This window comes from Labeo rohita, chromosome 13 (genome assembly GCF_022985175.1).
Source record: "Labeo rohita strain BAU-BD-2019 chromosome 13, IGBB_LRoh.1.0, whole genome shotgun sequence".
Classification (NCBI taxonomy): domain Eukaryota; kingdom Metazoa; phylum Chordata; class Actinopteri; order Cypriniformes; family Cyprinidae; genus Labeo; species Labeo rohita.
Genome location: NC_066881.1, coordinates 21,281,113 through 21,302,691, shown reverse-complemented (window position 1 = coordinate 21,302,691; position 21,579 = coordinate 21,281,113). Strand labels below are relative to the sequence as shown.

At 37.8% G+C, this 21,579-nt stretch overlaps 1 protein-coding gene across 5 annotated transcripts in view; it reads right to left on the bottom strand.

The window, feature by feature from the left end:
* zmiz1a (zinc finger, MIZ-type containing 1a) overlaps nucleotides 1-9,842 on the bottom strand; it is a 166,753-nt gene extending 156,911 nt beyond the window's left edge. For 3 of the 5 annotated variants that reach the window (XM_051125688.1, XM_051125693.1, XM_051125689.1), the window contains exon 1: nucleotides 9,591-9,841. The gene's annotated coding sequence lies outside the window, so the exon portion shown is untranslated. Of the gene's footprint in view, nucleotides 1-9,590 lie in introns of all 5 variants that reach the window. The other 2 variants (XM_051125690.1, XM_051125692.1) reach the window with 2 other exon arrangements.
* Nucleotides 9,843-21,579: the final 11,737 nt, after the last annotated feature.

Genomic DNA, 21,579 nt, shown 5'->3' with positions numbered 1-21,579 from the left:
TAGCAAAAAGTTTGTACAATACAATCGACTCAGATAAAGTACTTCAGAAAAATTGAGATAAACACAGCTGTCATTGCTTAGAATGTCAATTACCCAAATATAATAGACACCTAGTCATAAATCTGTTTAATATACATTAGCGGTGAAACGTTTGGAATAATAATATTCATGTTTTTGAAAAAAAAACCTTGTAAGGTCAACAAGGCTGCATTTATTTGACACAGTACTGTGAGACAACTGTTTGACATTTTTATATATTTAAAAATGTTGTGCAATGGCAAACCTGTCTTCATTGTCATATGGTCCTTCAGAAATCAATCAAATATTCTGATTAATCTCAGACACAGTGTTTCCTCCTCTAATTTTTCTCTAAAGAATGTAGAGTACAAAATGGACCAACGTGTTAAATAAGTAAGCATGTACATTGCGGCTCTTTGTTATTACAACTTGCCATCTAATTAATGATACTGCGGCACATAAGCAGTGGCCCCTGTGCACATGTTCAACTGCCTTTACACTTCCCACCTGCCCACTAACAAACAAGCTGCTTCGCCTTCTGCGGTCGTCAATGGCTGTGGCATGACGCAGGTTTGAGGTTTGCGCTCTCTTCCTTGAAAACAGACCTACATAAATGTTTGTGTGGGTGTTGGCAACTATCTGGGTGGGAATTCTCTTGCAGAGGAACCCCTCAGGGCACTCCAGATTGAGTTTCCTCTGTTCCTGTGTCCCAGAGTCAAAAGAATTCCAGAGAAAATTAGACAGACAGCCATGTGCATGAAGCCAGCTTTTGAGAGGGTAAGACACAGCAAGCCAACCTCAATAACGCTCAGTGATATCGATTAGACGCTCGAGATGTCCTGAAAAAGGTGCTTTGCTTTCCTATATCTGTGATGGCGATGAAAAAAAAGGATCTGCATGTTATTCCCGGCTGCTGTTTCTCGTCTGAGGGCCGCCGTGAAAATTTGAGCTGGCATGTGCCATCCGTCCCTGGTGACTACTTACTGCAGATGCGGAGTCAGGAGCTCTCAAAGCCGTCCTCAGAGGACACGCACCCAACGTGCAACGCGCCACCGGCTCAATCTAGCTAATAAAACAACAATTCACTCTGATGCTCAACGTCTCACCCAGGGCCACGGCATCATAGAAAACTACGGGGGAACGTAACGGACGCCGTGCCGTCTTTAAGGCATGCCAGATTAATATGCCAGCAGTGGGTTAATGTGCAATTAAAACATTTCATGTGAACACTGTTTGCTTATGCATCAGCAACAAGCTCACTACAGAAAGATCAGATTAACGATCTCAGCAGCCACTAATGAAACATTGAATGTGTTTACAAAAACTACTCACTTAGAAGCTTAGCAAAACCTAGCAAGCTACTTTGCTGCCTACACAGGCAGCTGCCTTTTAAGGGAACATTCTAACCATCACGAAACATTATGAGTGACTGATTAATCTGAAAATATATATATATATTATTAGATGAAAACCTAAATTGATAACTATAGTTGAAATGGCAACAAACTGAAATGTTAAAGTACAAAAATTACTACTATGGAAATAAAAATAAAAATCAAAGCTATATAGAAATATTTAAAAAAAAAAAAAATACTAAAACTTTCAACTGCATTAAAATAAATAAATAATTTCTGAATATTAATAAATACTATAAATAATACTAAAATAACACTGCCCATTTGAAACGCTCTACATAGGCAGCGAATCACAATCAATTTAAATGACGTTTGGAGTTAGCGTGTTGCTAATACTAATACTACCTAAAAATGACGTAAAAAAAAGAAAACTGTCATCATTCATGTCATTCCAAACCTTGAACACAAAAGAATATATTTTGAAGAACGTTGCTGCTGCTTTTGTCCATATAAGGCAATATTGAAGGAATAGTTCACACAAAAATAAAAATTAGCCCATTATTTACTCACCCTGCAGGCATCCTAGGTCTATACGACTTCCTTCTTTCAGACGAATCCAATCGGAGTTATATTAGAAAATTATCCTGCCACTTCCAAGCTCTATCATGGCAGTCGGTGGGTGTTTCTCTTCATCAGTTCAAAACAGTGCATCCATCCATAATAAAAAGTCCCTCACATGGCTCCGGGGTGTGAATAAAGGCCTCCTGCGAATCGATGTGTTTTTGTAAGAAAAATATCCATATTTAAAACGTAATATTGCCAATAATTACTTTAATCTAGCATGCGCCAACTGGTCGTACACGGAAGTAGCTCCGGGTGGATGACGTAGGATTTCGGCGTTGCACATGCGCTGGTGAGTCTCGTAAAAACCAATGTTTGTTTACAGAAGAAAAGGAAGCAAAGCTTCCTTAATTCAGCAAAGGAAAACCAATCTCCTCTAAGTTTATATCAACATTTTTCTTTACAAATCCTCATTCTGAACTTCTAATTCGTGACCGTTGTTTTGTTTTGTTCTGGTTTCTTCAAACTGCATGCGCATTCGTGTTCGTCACTTCTGAGCAGCGCATGCTCAACACCGATGTATTACAAAACCGACGTTCTTACAAAAACAGATTGATTCACTACAGGAGGCCCTTATTCACCCCCCCAGAGCCACGTGAGGCACTTTTTATTATGCATGGATGCACTTTATTGGACTTGTTTTGACCTGATGAAGAGAAACACCCACCTATTGCCATTCTAAAGCTTGGAAGAATTTTTTAATATAACTCCAACTGGATTCATCTGAAACAAAGATGCCCGAAGGGTGAGTATAGAGTGGGATAATTTTCATTTTTGGGTAAACTATCCCTTTAACTTTCATTGTATGAACAATGTGATTTGTGTTCCAATGTGGATAAGTAAATGATGACAGTTTTCATTTTTTATGTGAACTACCTCTTCAAGGTTATAGTCGGCTCACTAGATTCTGGAAAGGAACATAAGAGAGCTTCTGTCCATTAGACGGTGAAACATATTTGTTTCTTTCTACCTTTTGTTTTTCACAGAAACCATATTTTATGACGCACTGAAATGGGACTGCTTTTAAATCATAACACCCAAAAGGCTTACGCTGTTTGTCAACAGTTAATTAAAAAGCACTGAGAGACAATGACAAATACTGTTTGAAGATGATCCCTGGCAAGCCCCACACAGTGTATCATTGCTGTCTCTGGAATACACGATTAGTTTAATCTCATTACAGCAATGATAAATGATCAGTGCAACAATGGCTTCTGTTTTCTCAGAAGATGCGCGCAAGAATGAGGTATGAAATATCGAGGTTTAGTTTGCGATATCACTTACTCTTATCGCTCCTCTTTTAGCTGACAACTTTATTGTGGTGCTATTCAGACGACACAAAACTTACCGTTTCAATTTGTCACTGCATAAATAAACATCGGAGCACTTTGTGTGAACCTAATTGCTTTGGATTTCTAAGAAAGTAGTCAGCGTTAAATCAACCCTACTTTTTCCCCTATGACGAGGCTCAGTGAAATCCACTACAGCAGACCTGCCATTTTACAATATTTGCACTCTGGGGTTTCTAATATGGCTCTTTATCTGAACAGCCCAGGTAGAGAAATTAAAAGACATGAGCTCATAAGAGTGTGAAGCAGTCTGGTTCAGAACCGCAGGGGTGAACAAGAGGGACGGGCACATAGTGGCCACCAAGAGTGTGGCTTATGAAACAGTCATTAAGAGCCAGGGCACACAGCACTTACCTGGGAAGTGGTGCTTGCCACTGCATGCCAATTTGAGCCTGGACATACACGCGCAGACAAACACACTTACACGGCTCTGGATTTATCATGCTCTATCTGGCGCCGAGTCTGCACTAGCACTCCATGAACGTCTCTCTGTTGCCTACAGCTGTCACCTCATGAGCTCTGCACGGAGGCTGTGATGCATGAAGTGTATTTGTGGAGCAAGAGGTGTGTTCTCAGATGGAATACATTTTCATTGGGAGATCTGCCTCGAACGGTTAATAAGTGCTAAAGAAAGCGCTGGGTCGTGCGGTTCTGTGATTTTGACGCAGCAGAATCCACATAATAGCAGGTTTCAAACAAAAACACTGAAAATCTGAATGATATGTATGCGATACGACAGAAAGATTATGGAAAATTGCTTAATGTAAAGAAAATGAGCTGCTTTAACAGCATACTACGCAAGATTAATATGACATTACACCATACCAGTGTTTCCCGTGCCATTATTTAACAGTAGCGCTCGGCTGCTGCTCAATCCACAGTGTCAAGAAAAAGTCATTTTACTAGAGTTATGAACTTGCAATCCGAATGCAATGACTGAAAGAGTTGGGTATCACAAAATAAAGCAAACACAATGTGTCTTAGCATTATTTTCTATACCACATACAGCACAACCACTATAATCTGATTCTCAAATCAATCAAAAAGACTCAAACTTCAAAAAAGATTCGAAATCTTCAAACTCTAAAAAACTGTGTGCTGAATGCTTTACTTAATATGAAGTTTGCAAGACTGAATCAGTATAATTATTGACTAGTTGATCATAAAAACTTCACAAGTGTGCCTACTTATAGGCATGGAGTTTTGCATACCTCCAGACAAATATGAAATTATAGTCACTTTAAGATATTTATAACAAAACAAAGGTCAAAAATTGATTCAAGACTTTGAACTTTTCATTCAAAAATAGTGTGTCAAGATTATATTAATGCTGTAAATATAACCTAAGATAGAGAAATGGGTCATTGGTGATTCATCACATATTAACAGGTTAAAGTTACATATTCAAGCAAGGGAATTCAATAAAAAAAACAGTACTTTGTTGTAGCATGTATATTACTGGAAAAAAGCAAGCAAAATAGATGCTGCCTATAGAAACTGAAAAATCATTTAATGAATAATTTGGACTTATCAGCTTAAACTTTAATATCATAACCTGATATCCATGCAAAAAAATACCTAAATCAATCCAAGTGTCTAAAAAAAGAGACGGGAGTAACAATGAAATGCATTTTTACTGTTTAATATAAATTCACCTTTTTCCTGCGCCACTAAGGGATTTGGCGGATCTAGTACGAATTTCATTCGCCACCGTCCATTTGTCATGTTCTCCTGACATCTCGTAGTTGCCTTTCATTCAGCTTTCATTTAGTCTCACCTTGTGCAAATGTCTAAGCCAAGGTTATGTGTGCGTGTCATTTGGCTGGCACGAACGCAAATCCTCCTTCCCGTAAAAGGCAAATTTGGGTGCGAAATAATATTTATCTTTGCTAAGAAAACCTAATTAATTTACTTTGTCAGAAAACATGTATGAATCCCCCGGGCCGTGTTGAACGTAATTGCAAGTCCCTCTCAGAAACACAGCGATCACTCGCCGGGATGGAAGGAAATCTCCCGCTCGCAGACAGAGACAGACAGCTCAGACACGGTGACAAGGTCCAAGGTTTCCACATGATGGAATACATGGCAGCATTTCAATACATAAAATGAACGCAGATGCATTGGCGTTCTTCTGCAAAGCCTGCATAAATGCATACAGATAAACACGGCTGAAGAAATTCAGTGTGTTGAAATATCTATTAGATAGCTTTTGTACAACAAGCTACTTGAGTCTAATATTTTCAATGACTTGAAACCGAGCCCTGACTTTGAGTCTATGGAATCAGTGTACTTAACAACGCCGATATTTGTTTCTCAAAGAGAGATGGATCTCTTTAAGAGAGTAGAAGGACTTCACAGTTTAGCATGGAGAACATGGCTCACTGAATGTATACTAATTTGCCTCAGTCAAAAGAAAACAGGTTGAGGACAATATGTTTGTTTTGCTTAAGCTGGATTTGCACGGAACACAGTGGCAGGCAGACTTCAAAGCACTGCGAGCTTTTTATTGGCACCGAAAAATGAAGGTAATTGCTTGTGATCATGCAAAATTGTCAGTGTGGTGGGGACATTTTGTGCTATAGTGCCAAATATCAAGCCCTCGCATTGGAAAAAAAGAGTAGCTGGGTGTCATTTTTGATTCAAAGTACTTGCTCTCGCCGACAGAAACGGGATACAGCCATTGTGACATCTTCTGCGTTCATTTTTCAAAGAGCGTCAAATCAAACATGCATGAGCCTGTGACAGTGTGGGCCTGAAAGTCCCTATCTGAGGGGTAAAGCACTTAGAATGGCACCAGCTAGCTAATGCTTTGCACATCGCATCCCAGTGCATCCACGGTCACATTGTCAGCTCGAGAGTCGGAGGCAGCCTCCGACAAGCTTTCAACTTATGCAGCCTGGAAGCAGATTCGGTCCCACGCCACGCTCTTTGCAGATGCATGTAATTAAAATCAAAAGTCCCTCTCCCTCCGCTTCGCCGAGGTCACGAACCGCGAGATGAAACGGAGCAACATACCCGTAAGTCTGCGAGGAAATCGCAAGTCATGCACTCCTATTGTCTGAATAATCTGCGGTTCGGAGGCTATACTTCACGTTAACGCATTAACCCCGATCACCGCAGAAACAAAAGTGCAAGCACAAGTCGAGCAGGCGGTTATGCCGACGTAATGTGAACCGTTAAAAAAGGCCATCAGCGTATTAAGCGTAATAAATGATCCACAGTGCAGCATGTGGACTCGAACAAAGCCTGACTCGGGTTCAAGAGTGGGCGTGTGCGGGTGGTGGCTAGACGACTGTTCGCTTTATGATGAATGATCGTGGTCCAACTATTTCACAATTTCACTACAACAGTGTGCTAGCAGTTCAATGTAAACCTGTCATAAACATATTGTGTCTTATTCTAGAGGAAGAAGAGGAAATACACCATTAATGAAATCATTTTAAACTATGTTTGCACTCAAGCGTGCAACAATAAACTAAGCCTCATAGTAGGTCGCATTTCAAGTTTCTAAACTTAAACTTTTGTTCTGTGATAAATCTGAACTAGTTGTTTTGAAGTGGGTAAAGCAAATTTATTATGAAACTCCTGATTTAGCTTTTTTCCATCACTCATTTGGGACCTCAAAAAACCTAAAGGCAAAGGTTTTGCACCACTCCACTTCATGCTGAAATTAAATGCTGGTGTTAAATCAAAAAGAATGCACAACTCATAAACAGAACCCTTTATGTATGGTCTTGTGACCCAAATATCACGATAATATTCTAGCGGGATCACTCACGTTTCCCACCCTTAAATCGCCCAGTGAATTAGGCAGGCTTTTGTCACACATGCCAAGAATTTGAATGTGAAAAGAGATCATCTAGACTTGGCTCCTAAACTGGACAACCTTGAACACATTTGTTAGGCTAGACACAATAGAAACACAAATGTGCATTTTAGGCAGTGATCTGAGCAATAATGACTAATAAACCTGTTACTGAATAATTTGCGTGTAAAATCTGATCAATTTCAACCATGTTAATTCGTTTAAATGACATAACTGATGATTCCCTCGATTTTGGCATGTAAAAGCAACTTTTCAGCGATCTTATGGAAGTTTAATCCAACATTAAGCTCAATTAAGTACTACGCAATACCTCTTTAGTCCCGTTGACAGAATGACTTGAGCTCTGTCTGTGCCTTTACATGACTATGGCTAAAGCCTCTGCCCTTGGTAATGATGATCCTCAACCTGGGGCCCCCGTCTGAAGGAGGGAGGAAAATAAACTCCTCTCCTCTCCTAGACACATTCTCCATTCCTGACTCATACAAGTCAAGCCACTCATAGAAGGGGACATCACATTGGTGGGCAAATCAGCTGTGTTTTAAAATACACCCCCAGCAGACTCATCGAGCGAGATTATGCGTGGGTTCATTTTTAAACATTTGCAAACAATAATTGGCCTTAACAACATACCTCCTCCGATACCACAACTCAAAACGAGCAGGCTGAGAGCTCAGTACTTTCACCTTTGTTCCAGGAGCAATCCACCCTGAAGTAAGGGGGAAGTTTTTAACATTATCAGTACTCACATAGTCATGTAAACACTGACTGTGATTGTACTGTACTGGAGAGGTGACCAAGCAACAGTCATCAAATGACAACTCTGACTAAAGAATCATGCTGGAAAATAGTAGTTTCTAATTCTCCACCAAAGAGAAACTCTACTGTTAAAACTTAGCTTTGAGGAAACAAATCCTATTTTCATAAACACAATGATAGTTTACTGTAAACTCCAATTGTTGCTAGCAAGAACTTTGGCTACCTTTATAGGCTTCTGGCAGTACTGTTGGCAATAGAGTCACCCGCAATGATTCGACATCAATAATTTCACAATCAAAAGCATAAACATGACCCTGTGTAAAGCATGGGCCAGGCTTGATCAAAAACCATCAATAAATCACTTCATTCAGCATCTTGTAGAAAACACAACCTTATTACCTAAATCTGAAAGTTGCAGAATTTCCAACTTGTTCACTTACTAAGCACAAAAAAATGTGAATTAACACTTGATGGACAACTGTATTGCATCTTGCAACCAGATTACTTTTAATGTAATCTAGTAGTACCCATTAAAAAATTGCAAGTCTAAAATCAGTTAATTAGTGACCATTTTTAGGTTTTTACTTTTTAGGTGAACTAATCAGTTCACTTCTGGATTTTGGATATACTTTTTTAACATCACCTTACATGTCTTGGTGAAAGCTGAATCGTAAATAGATGTATAAAGTTCAAATTATATATCTTTAGGTTAAACAAGCACGTCAGCTGCATTAAACAACAATATGAACTGCTTGAATTTATTTTTGCACGAATGGCGCACAATGAGTAAATTACAGCAAATTTATTAAACATTGATGTACTGCCGTTTCGCGGTATTTAACGTAACCCATGTGCAATCATCCAACCCACAAGTCAACTGTCATCTAATTATGTATGTAAAAACGTAACGGTTTCTAATTACAAACACTTGATTTTCTAATCGTATTACCAAAGCCAGATCACATATAGGCAGTTGGTACCCAACACTGCGTGTGTCCTCAAAGTCTGCTCCAATGTTACATTGAAGCATTCACGGATTCCAAGATTCGAACGAGATGTTACAATGTATCAGCGGTTACAACGTATCATCGTGCTTCCGAACGCGGTTGTCCTGTTACTAGAGCACAGCATGAAACATCACATTTCAGCACATGGTTGAAAGCCTTGTTTCCTATTACTTATCAAGCAGCCAGAATATAATTTCAGCTCATTAAAAAAAGACCCGGCGAATTTAAATCGCATTCGTGCAACCAAGGCATCCAAATGTGCCCATCTAAACGTGCCAACCAACCGTCCACCGCATGACAGTGCCCTCTTCATCTGAACAATGCAACACACCAGAACGATATGCTGAGCGGTATGTAAACGGTGGGCTTCTCCGGTTCAGCCAAATTCCGCGTTCCTCTGAACGCCACTGTCCAGGAAAAATTGCTCAATAGTGTTTTGCTTCGAAAACACAAAGCCGTATCGCCAACGCTTCAGTTAGTGCAATTGTTTCCTGCGCAGAAATACATGTGTACACATCTTAGCGATACTTTAAGTCACTCTATTGTTAGCTGAGGTTGGAGCTAGCGCGGAGGCTACGGATTCATTTCAATGCAATGCATAAAAACCTTCCCAGCGAGCGAGGTGTGAAAATCATAGGAAAACACAAACACAACTTACTTTCAGGTCCAATCACAGCACGGCGCCGAAAATCTCCTGGATTTGAAGTTGCGATTCTGTTTTCTCCCCTCACACTTCACAAACACTGAGAGAAAAGCGCACGGCGTTTCGTTAGTGTGACTGTCTGAATCAACTAACGTAGTGCACGGCAAGTTGAAGTGTCAAATTACACGGGCTATTCTATTACCACAGAGCCATGCTTGCTGGTTGCTGACAAAATGTGTCCCAGAGTCGCGTAAAGCACTCGCGCCTTTGGAAGACACCAGGCGGCGTGTGCAGATCAACGGACTGGATTTACGCGCGACTGCCAGTTGTTTGCTGTTTGAATACTACAGTATGTCGTTTGCCTTTATTTTACTGTAATCAAACCACGGAGACCACAATGCCTTTTCAGGATACTGATAAACACTTAGTATGACGAAAGATATAACATGTATCAAAACAACATCGTGTGTAAAGCGCAATTATCGTTATGGCGTACTGTTTATGAAGTCTGACTAATATGGAAGTATTTTAAATAAACACGAACTGCAACAAAATTTGACGTTCTTTGCAGGCTCTAATTATGAGTAAACATCACCCACACAATTATATACATAAAGATCGATTTTTGTGTGAAAATTAAGCATTAAATGTACATTTATGCATTTAGCAGACCCTTTTATGTCGAGTTTTGTGTTATTTGATTTTCTCATGCTTTAGTTTTTATAACTTTATTTTATCCTTTCTACATTTCTAAAAACAAAATTACATATTTTTGTGTTGACACAAAAAACAAAAATTTGTACAAACCGGGTCATGTTTGACAATAAGCACATAATAATGTAGTATTATAATACGCATATAATAATAATAAATTATACAAATCCGTATTTTTCTATTTAAGAAAGTCTGAACGACTCGAAGTTCTCTGCTCTCCTCCCCAAACACAAACAAACGCGCGTCCATGTGAGTCCTCCTGCTTCCCGCGAATAAAAGGAACAGCTCGTTCCGTATTTTGCGATTCGCCGATGGAAAGCTCTGAATAACAAAGACATGTTTGAGAGCAGCAGCGCCAGGCTTGGCTGAGTGGTGACGTCAAGGAACAATGACTCTTCCAACAGTGCCGAGACACAGCGCGCATCTACTGCCTCCTCTCCTCAGCCAATGCTGCACGACTCAACTGACCGGGGGGAGGCCGCCGCCACCGCCGCCGAGCGAGCGTCTAGTAGTGCATCAGATAGAATCGCTCAGTGCACACGCTGCGCTGCCTCACACCACCACAACAAAATTCCAGCATGTCCGTATGACTTATGTCCTAAAATATGGAGATATGCAAAGGCTCTGGCTGGGATTTTACAGCTTGTCACATTTTTTCTCTCCTGACAGGAGCAAAGCAAAGTGCTCAATATATGACTAAGAGGTATTAATGTTTATAATATTGGCAGACTTTGAGCAACACACTTACAGTATATATACAGTATTCCCTTTTGTTTGCTACTGATTAAAGCAGTTTATAAATCTGTGTAAATTACTGACAAAAGAGTGATACTAATACAATCTACATAACTTCTTGCAACACTAATAGAAAACACTTGCTCAAATTTTGTACTTAACTTAAAGTACTTGTTTAAAATAATTATCATCACCACCCCTATTTGACTTCAAACGTTTTATTTCAATATGGTAAAGATTCATTTTAATTGAAAGCAAACACTGAATATACATAATATACTGTGTATGCCACATTATGTGCACATCTAGTTTTTATTACCATGCTGATTACAAACTGTGAATGTTTCAAACCACATTAAAAGAAACTGCTGATTTATATGATCCCACTTCTGTCATACAATCACTGTTATTTTGGTATCGTTGACATACCAGAAGCTTTTATTAATATTTTGGTAACACTTTACAATAAGGTTCATATTAGTTAACATTAGTTAACTACAGTGTTCAACATGAACTGAAAATGAACAATACTTCTACAGCATTTATTAATCTTAGTTAATTTCAGAATTTACTAATGCATTATTAAAATCTACAAGTTGTGTTTGTTAACATTAGTTAATGCACTGTGAACTAACATTAATAAACAATGACTGTTTTTTTAACTAACATTAACAAAAATTAATAAATAGTGTAAAAGATGTATTGTTTATTGTTCGTTCATGTTAGTTAATACATGAACTAATGTTAACAAATCACACCTTATTATAAAGTGTTACTGCATGAGTTAACTACAGTATTTAACATGAACTAAGGATGAACAATACTTCTACAGCGTTTATTAATTTTGATGTTAATTTCAGCATTTACTAATGCATTATTAAATCACAAGTTGTGTTTGTTAACATTAGTTAATGCATGGTGGACTAACTAATTCATTAACTAATATTGACAAAGCTTAATAAATAGTGAAAAAAAATGTGTTGTTCATTGTTTGTTCATGTTAGTGGCACCGTACTTTTATTTATTTGAATTGTAGTCAAAGTTTGTCTTTTTTTTTTTCTTACATACGTTTATAGTTTTTTTAGTTTCAGTTTTAGTTACTGCAGTAAGATCAACTAAATTAGTTTAGTAAAGTTTTTGCTAATACTTTACAATAAGGTTCATTAGTTAACATGAACTAAGAATGAACAATACTTCTACAGCATTTATAATTTCAGCTTTTACTAATGCATTAAAATCACAAGTTGTGTTTGTTAACAGTAGTTAATGCACTGTAAACTAGCATGAAAAACAATGAACAACTGTATTTTTATTAACTAACATTAACAAAGATGAATAAATTGTGTAATAAATGTATTGTTCATTGTCTATTCATGTTAGTTAATACATTAACTAATGTTAACAACACCTTATTGTAAAGTGTTACCAAGTTTTTTTATTATTATTATTTATTCTATTTTATTTCAGTTAAGGTTTATTTTATTTCAAGTAACAAGTATCAAGTATTTTTTTATGGTTTTTAGTTTTAGTTCCGGTTCTAGTTTTAGTTAACTAAAATAATCCTTCATCCATTAACCTGATCACCAATCAAATTATAAATCATGTGTGAAAAACTACTTTTTTTCCTTTTACACCAAGTCTACTTTTTACTGCAGGAGGATTGTGGTCTTGTGTGCTAGTGATTTAATTTGAATTTAATACATTTGAGTGATTTATTATTGGTTAAACTGAAGGTGTGACAATTGACACCGCTTGTCAATTCACAGAATCCATTGTTTTGATTATAGGAACGCTGTGACATATTTCTCAATAGGGTGTTAGATTTTTTCCCCTGCCATCTGTCAATTATTTCCTAACAATCTTTGACCAGTGCTTTCAGAGAAAGTGTTTGGAAGTGTCTTTTGACATCCTTAGCATCTCCAGCGCACCGTTGCTGACATTAATGCATGGGGCCCATTCTCTGAACACTTTGTCTCAAGGACACTTGCTCCTGTACAGTTATCTAAGTTGGCAGGGATAAATCTAGCAGATGACATCATCGGTCACAGGCAGTCATTCATATTTATTTCTGTCCTGTTCTTAGAAGGAGAGTTCACGATCCGTCGAATGACAATTTAAGTGCCGCAGTCAATGTCAAAGCATGCTTTTCCTCAATTTCAGATATTTTCCATTAGTTTTCCAACTCCTGTTTCAACCACACTTCCTTTTCGCTTCTGATTGGCTGGTCTTTTAGTTGACATGCACTTATTCCGAAAGGTCTCGAGACACTTTATCAAGGCCTGACTTTCAAAGTGATTTAACAGATGCTGTTTGAATTTGTCGATAGGATGACGGGTGCCTCAGATGGCTTTTGCAAAGATGGATATCCCCGTGTAACATCAGTATCAAAGCACGGCGTTAGTAATGCCGAGTACCTCGGTGTCTATTGTGATATACCTTTTAAGCTGCTTGTAATATCCTGTGTTCTGGGCCATTAATCATGTTTTTGTGAAGTCCTTCAAAGATGCCACGGTTCATGCGAACAAAATCACGAGCAGTCAATGAACAGCACACTTCAGTTCAAAGCTGGTTGTTGTAAGGGTTCTTAGTGTTCGTGGATAAGCCCTCAACTCTTACATTCGGAGACAATATGACCAGATGGCTGCCAAGAAGATGGATGGACTTTAGGTGGAGTGACTTCAGCTTGACTGAACCTCGGTATAATTTCATACACACGCAGATGCAAGAAATCAAGATAGAATTAATAAGGTCTGGGAACGTGTTGAACAGTGTTGTGCAAAATTCAGAAGTGAAAAACAGGCTCCCTTTCAAATCATGAGTGTGAATTTGAACTGAGTTGGCCACATTCCACAGGACGTTGAACTGGAATGACATCCTCTAAAAATGCTGGGTTAAATACACCATTTAACTTCACTATTGTCTAAAAATTACAACACGTGACCCTGGACCACAAAACCAGTCATAAGGGTCAATTTTTCGAATTTGAGATTTATACATCATTAAAAAGTTGAATAAAAAGGCTTTCCATTGATGTATGTTTTGTTAGGATAGGGAAATATTTAGCCAAGATACAACTCTTTGAAAATCTGGAATCTGAGGGTGCAAAAAATAAATAAATAAATAAATAAAAATAAAAATCACCTTTAGTTATCCAAATGAAGTTCTTAGCAATGCACATTACTAACCAAAAATTAAGTTTTGATATATTTACAGTAGTAAATTTACAAGATATCTTCATGGAACATGATCTTTACTTAATATCCTACTGATTTTTGGCATAAAAGAAAAATCTATAATTTTGACCCATATAATGTAATTTTGGCTATTGCTACAAATATACCTTTGCTACTTAAGACTGGTTTTGTGGTTCAGGGTCACATATGGCTGACTTAAAGTGAACCCAAAATAGGTTGTAAATTAAAAATCAGACACACAATTGCTGGATGCACCAGCAATAATCAAAAACATTTATTAAGCAATTTAAACATGTTTATTATTTAAATATTATTTATGCAATTAATTCATAAATCATTTATTGAACATATGAATAAATGTTAATTTACAACCTATTTTGGGTGCATTTTAAGCAAAATGTATAGCATTTTTTATAGTAACCCAACATTTTTTTTTAAATGCAAATGATTTTTGATGCAATTCATATTTATATTTTATTTTTAAAAATAATTAAATGTAAGTGTTTTATATATATGTATATATGTACATGTATTATATAATGTATACAGATTTATACAATTAATAAATTTAAAATATGTATTAAATCATCAAATATTAAATGTAACAATATTTATATACTGTTAGACTAAATAAATAAATCGTGTCCATAAATATTAATTATAATATCTGTGCATCTATTATACGTACCGACTTTTTTTCAAAACCAAACTAGGCGCTGTCACCATTCAACTGTCAATTAATTGCATTTCAAATTATTTAAATTCTGCAACAGAATTGGAATTTAAAAAGCATGCTCAATTCAATTGTGGTCTGGCAGGTGTCAATATGATTAGATTAATTGCTACTTTCCTCTCAGATGAAAGGCCAAATGAAACGACACACAAAAGACAATTCGGACACGTATCCTCATTTTGCTGCACTTTTCGACCCGAACTGACGTGAGCCGGTGTTCCACGGAGCGCCACAGCTCAGCTAATTCCCTGACAATCACAGGGGAAATGATTGATGCTGCTGGGACTTCATAGCTACATGATGGAAGGAGAGTTTCAGTTCTGCTGACATAAGCTTTCACACACAGACTGAGCGTTCACAGATTATTTACAGCTCCTTTACACAGCGCTCTATCGCCCTCACAGACCTCCTTAGAGGAAACACAAGCGTCTGTGCCAAAGCACCATTAACTGGGTAGGTGTAAAGGATATTACAGAAGTGTAAAACAGACAAAGAGCGGAAATGCAGATCAAGGGCATATAAATGAGCGGCGCTGAGACGTTACCACAGCGCACAAAGATCAGCCCACACGGAGAAAGGCAGAGGTGCACAACGTATTTGACAACAAGACACAAGAGAAATCCGTTTAAGTACACTATTGATTCCCTTTAGAGTACAGCCACTGAGAGGAGAGGCGGGAGAGGGAGAAAAAGAGAAGGGGGGGGTAAAACAGATGCATCTGGTTCTCTGTTTGCAGGAGTGGAGGAGGAACTCACTCCGAGGCTCTCTCTCTCTCTCTCCCCCTCTTTTATTTCTCAGAAAAATGTGAGCCACGGTGGATAAAGCAGACAGCCTGTACCCCATGCTGACTGGCCCGACTGGCTTTGGAGAGGGTAGAGGCAATCAATGTGAGCTCACAATAGAGCGAGAGCATTCAGAGAGCTAACTGCTCCCTCAGGCCATGTAGGAAGGAAGAAAAAAGAGGAGAAAGAGGATTGAGAAGAGAGGTAGGGGATGGACATAAAGACTAAGTTAAGGTTTATTTGGAGCTTAATGAAGAGCCAATGCAGGATGAGGTTTATTTTCACCTCTTCTACGAAAAACGACGTGCGACGTTTGGACAGGACAGGCTCTTGGAATGCACACGGTATACTTGACCCTGAGAGTTTACAGCCGCACAAAATGTTAATTTTTAATTTAGCCAGTTTATAATAGACATGACTATGCGTACGTGGCTAAGTGTTTGAATTGCAAATCCACAAAAAATAAATTTATGCCACTCCCTAAAGGCTAATTTTAGCATTTGAACTTGGAAGAGAAAACGGAGAGTAAAGTTTGCCGTCGTATTTGGTCTGATTGTTAATTATCCCCATTACATGACATGAGACAAGTTGTCTGAGAAACAACTTACTCAGTGGCTCTCAGAGTAAATTAGGAGATGGCCAAATTCCCTCTTGATTCAATCCCTGCCAGGCTCATTCTGGAAAATTCATGCGACCGGCACTAGATTCACCCAGCTGCGCTCTCCTGACCTCCAAACAAAAATGAAAATAAATAAAACTTCAATGCCTGCACTGTTAAGGAACATTATAGTTCACCTTTAACAGAAGATGTTTTCTGTTCTTCAAGATGGCAATAATCAAATGATAGCGCTGGCAAACTAAACAATTTTACATTGATCCACATAACCTTTTTAAGTCTATTGATTGTTGCTTCTTAAATCAGACATTCTCTAATCTCTCAGATACACCACATCTATGAGCAGCTTTTTAATATCGAAAGCTTTTCTAACAGCCTTTGACATTCGCTTCAAATCTGTCGGGAGTCAGTTTCAGTTTAAAATGTTTCATTTTTATACAGTGCATCACAAGATAACATGCGTGCACAGGTTGTCAGCAAATGAGAAAAACAGTCTGATTTTTGGATTACAGAGTGTTGAACAAACAGAGAAGTGAAAATATAAAAGGGAGTTAGTGTTTATGTTCTTTGCATGTTGCATAAACACAGTGCCAATTACATCATGAAATGAGTGAATTTTCAGTCGCTGCGTGAAACGCAGTCCAGACTGCATTGCGGGAAAATGAGCCTCGTTCTTGGGAAATAAATGAAGCCCTTGTCTGAGAATGACCAGCATTTTCTCAGAGCCTTTAGATGTGTATCGTATTACTGGAGAACTGGCATGAGCAGACAGGTTGAGACTGAGAAATACCTTCCTGTACATGACATCATGTAGAGAACTTCAGAGGGCAGGAGCTTTGGTTTAAGCGTGCAGTGTCTGTATTTGTGATTCATAAGGGAAATGAGAGGAGGGCCGCGGGCTATGTATACATGCTACTTTGATTTTGGATTTCCATCTCTCTCTCTCTGTGGTCACTGAGGCAGGGTGACACCTCTCTCTCTGTTTGGCGGGATGAAAATGTTTGATGCAATAGATCTCTCACACAGTTTTATTCTCTCTTCTCTTAAACATTTGAATAAAACGGCCATGAATATTTGAATAAATTGAATGTGTAGGAGAACTGGAGCACTTTCAAAGAACTGCTAAGCTGTTAAAAAGTGCTTTTTCTTTCTTTCATCATATTATATCTTGCCTAGGACACCATGTAAGCTGATACTGACACTGTGGCACGTTCAAAAAAGGTGCATGATGTTCCAGATCACAACAAATAGGAGGATTGTACAAAATGTGCTTTTGAGAAATTGGCTCCCTTTCAGGTCAATTGATTTGGACACACCCCCAACAAGTATTTGAACTGGAATATGAATGGGAATGAAAGGTTGAGGAATTTACTGCATTGTAATACAAACAATACATTGATGGTAAAAGGTATTTTATAAAATACAATAAAAGGTATTTCAGAATACTTTTTATATACCTTTTATAAATAAAGAGCATTTTATGGAATGAAATGTATAAAATATGAAAACATTTGAAGTATATAAATATTTCTAAAGGTAGTATTTTGAATCTATAATATAGATTGAAAATAGTTGAATTTATAAAAATGACCCTGTTCAAAAGTTTACATACACTTGATTCTTAATACTGTGTTGTTACCTGAATGATCCACAGCTGTTTTTGTTTTGTTTTGTTTAGTGATAGTTGTTCATGACTCCCTTGTTTGTCCTGAACAGTTTGTCCACTGTTCTTCAGAAAAATCCCACGGATTCTTTGGTTTTTCAGCATTTTTGTGTATTTGAAACCTTTCCAACAATGACTGTATGATTTTGAGCTTCATCTTTTCACATTAAGGACAACTGAGGAACTCATATGGAACTATTACAGAAGGTTCAAACGCTCACTGATGCTCCAGAAAGAAAAAATGATGCATTAAAAGCCGGGGGGTGAAAACTTTTAGAATCTGACCTATTTTTGTTTTCTGGGGAACATGTAAGTATCTTCTGTAGCTTTTGAAGGGCAATACTAAATGAAAAAATATGATATTTAAGGAAAATAAGAAAAATGTACACATCCTCATTCCATTCAAAAGTTTACACCCCTGGCTCTTAATGCATCGTTATTCCTTCTGAAGCATCAGTGAGCATTTGAACCTTCTGTAATAGTTGAGTCCCTCAGTGTGAAAAAAATGGATCTCAAAATCATACAGTCATTGTTGGAAAGAGTTTAAATTCATAAAGATGCTGCAAAACCAAAGAATCTGTGTAACCTGAAGGATTTTTCTGAAAAACAGTGGGCAGTTTAACTGTTCATGACAAACAAGAGACTCATGAACAGCTATTACATCATTCAGGTAACAACACATTATTAAGAATCAAGTGTATGTAAACTTTCGAACCGAGTCGTTTTTATAAATTCAACTATTAGTTTCTCTTGTGGACATCTTGTATGTGAAATATCTTATTCAAGTGAGTACTAAAAAAATAACATGCATTTTGTATGACTCATCTTATTTTGGTAAAATAATTAACATTTTGCAGATTCTGCAAGATGTAGGTAAACTTTTGACTATATTTATATATAGCGTTTTCTCAAGCCAACATTTAAATTTTGCCGTGACAATCTGTCTGTTTCTAGTGAAAAATTACAATTATTTGAATTTCTTTTTATTTTAAATCAGTTTAATTATACTTCTTTTCATTAAAATTTAAATTCAGCTTTTGCAATGCTAACTCAATTCAAATTCAGGAGTTTAATTCAATTTTGAATGGCACACAACCCCACTAGATAGAACTCCAACGAAATCTGACTTTTGAGTACTTTAATAACTACAGAAAAGTTCAAATAACACTAACACATGATGATGAAACAAAAGCGATAACCTTCAACGAAAGTCCCGGGCTGGGTCTTGTGAGTCCAGGCATGTTTCACAAGCACAACAAGTGGGCGCTTCAATTGGGCAATTAGAAGACGAGTGGCATGAAAACATGCTAATGAAGTTAATCCTTCAAAGGAGTGATGGCTCTCAGGCACTGATGACAGGGATGCTAATGCCTCCCACTGACTAGGTTGGGGGAGAGGAGCAGCACAAAAGACTGTTCTGCAGTCTTCGAGATTGTGTCATTGTGTGGGTTGAAATTAACTTGCACTCAATTCCCAATGAGGGTGGTCTTCCCTCCGTACACGGCTCGACATGAAAAAGGGAACTGCCTAACGGATCCCACGCAAGCTGTAATAGATAAGTTGTGTAAGGCGCAAGAGATATGACATGGTTTAAATATATTACCGCCGTACCATTGTTCCATTTTGATTTTCTCCTGAAGAATACGTCTGAGTGCTAATTCATTCGTTATGACTGACCTGAAATTTCTAGGATGAGCCGTTATATCATCACGTACTCTTAAGTGTTATTCCTAAAGCGCTAGTTAACTGGCCAAATGGCACAGCAGTGGCTTTTGATTGCTTTCCAGAGTATCTGTGACTCTTTCTGTAGCTAAACACCATGATTCCGCTCTATGCGGCGGCTACGCATTGATTAAACTGTTTGCTCATACATGTAAATGAAATGATTAGGCCTCAAGTGCAGTTTAAATTGAATAATGTTATCATTAATAGTTAGAGCTTGCATCTAATGCTGAGTCAATGGTGCTGAGAGCCTGCCATTCTCATTAAGTCCATCCTAATTAACATTTTCTCTTAACCATTACATGTTCTCCCAACAGTTTCACCCCTTCAGTCTTTAAATCTGCCTCCAGGGCAATGCCATTTGGATTGTGCCATTGATACTACAGAAAAGACTGACATCTGCTGGCTAAGTGTCAGTAATATAAGCAGGTTGAGTGAGGTTAGAAGGGAAACACTGCCTTTAGTTAGAGATTTATGGCTGTGATATTCAGTTGATGTTCAGTGTTTTTAAAGGAAGGTCATGTGCCTGGAGAAAGCTATCTGTTAGCATTCCCATTCATCTTAATGGTAGCTGTTTGGCTGGTGCAGGACCTGGAGGTGGAAGTACATGATTGAAAATCTGTCATCTTTGCTCATGGGAACACAAGTGTTTGAGCCAATAACCTGAACCACAGATGACATGTGACTTTTCACTCTGGAGTTGCATTACAATGTCACGATGATGCCGATTGGCTGATGGGGGCACAAAAATGTGCAAAGAATTCACTTCGCTAACGACTATTGGAAGATGACGGTGACGGTGAAACATAAGTGTATTTCACACTTTAAAGATTGGGTGCCTGTAAAACATTTACTAGTCTATAATGAAATATTAGCAATAAATGTTTATTGCACTAAATACACAGCTAATTCTAAGTGGTTATCAGCTAAGGTGTCTACCAGCTTAAAATGCTAAGAAAAGTCACCTCATGTTAGCTTTTATCATTCAAGCACATTTGCATTTATGTGCAAAAGACAATTACGATATATTATGTTTAGAACAATTCAATTAATGTAAGCAAACTTATATCATAAGTAAGTAATTGTACTACATTTCCATGACCAAAAAAATTACTTATTCTATATATCACAGGATGTGAGATGCATGCTGAATAACATCCAGAATGTACATTATTAACTCTCTTTTGCTTCTCTAGGCAACAACATTAGGAATAAATAAACACTCTTTGTCAAACAGTCAATAGAAAGAGCATATGTGGTATGCAACGCTCGTTTCTCAGTCATCGTGGTGAATTTAAATACGGTTCGCATCAATACTGATAATACTCAAAAAAACTTTACACATTCTGCACAATGTATAAATACTTTGTAACGGGAGGTTGATCTTTGCAATATCATTAGATATTCCTTCACGCTAAAAGAATGAGGGGTTGCTCTCCACACCGCTGCTGTCAACGCTGTTTGGAATGTGTCACCAAGCAACAGCCGAAGCAAACAGCACACCTGGCAGTCCTAAAGTTCTAACAGGAAACCACACAGCACTTGGGAAAGCCCGCCCTTTGCACACTCATGTCTCTTTAACCAGAGATTCATGCATCTAACTGTACACACACACAAGCAATATCACAGGAGCAGAAGTGCTGTTGCTCGAAATGCTGAGTGATATTTACACAGCACGATTGCAGGTGTGATTTTACTTTTATACAGTGTTTTGATAAACAAGAAGTAAATACTAAATGGCTTTCGTTCCAGTCAATGGAAATGGTTCCAATTTCTCCAAATGATGCAGCGAACAGTCATGGTGTGTAGGCTAGTTTTGAACGAATCGGTTGAATTAATAATTCA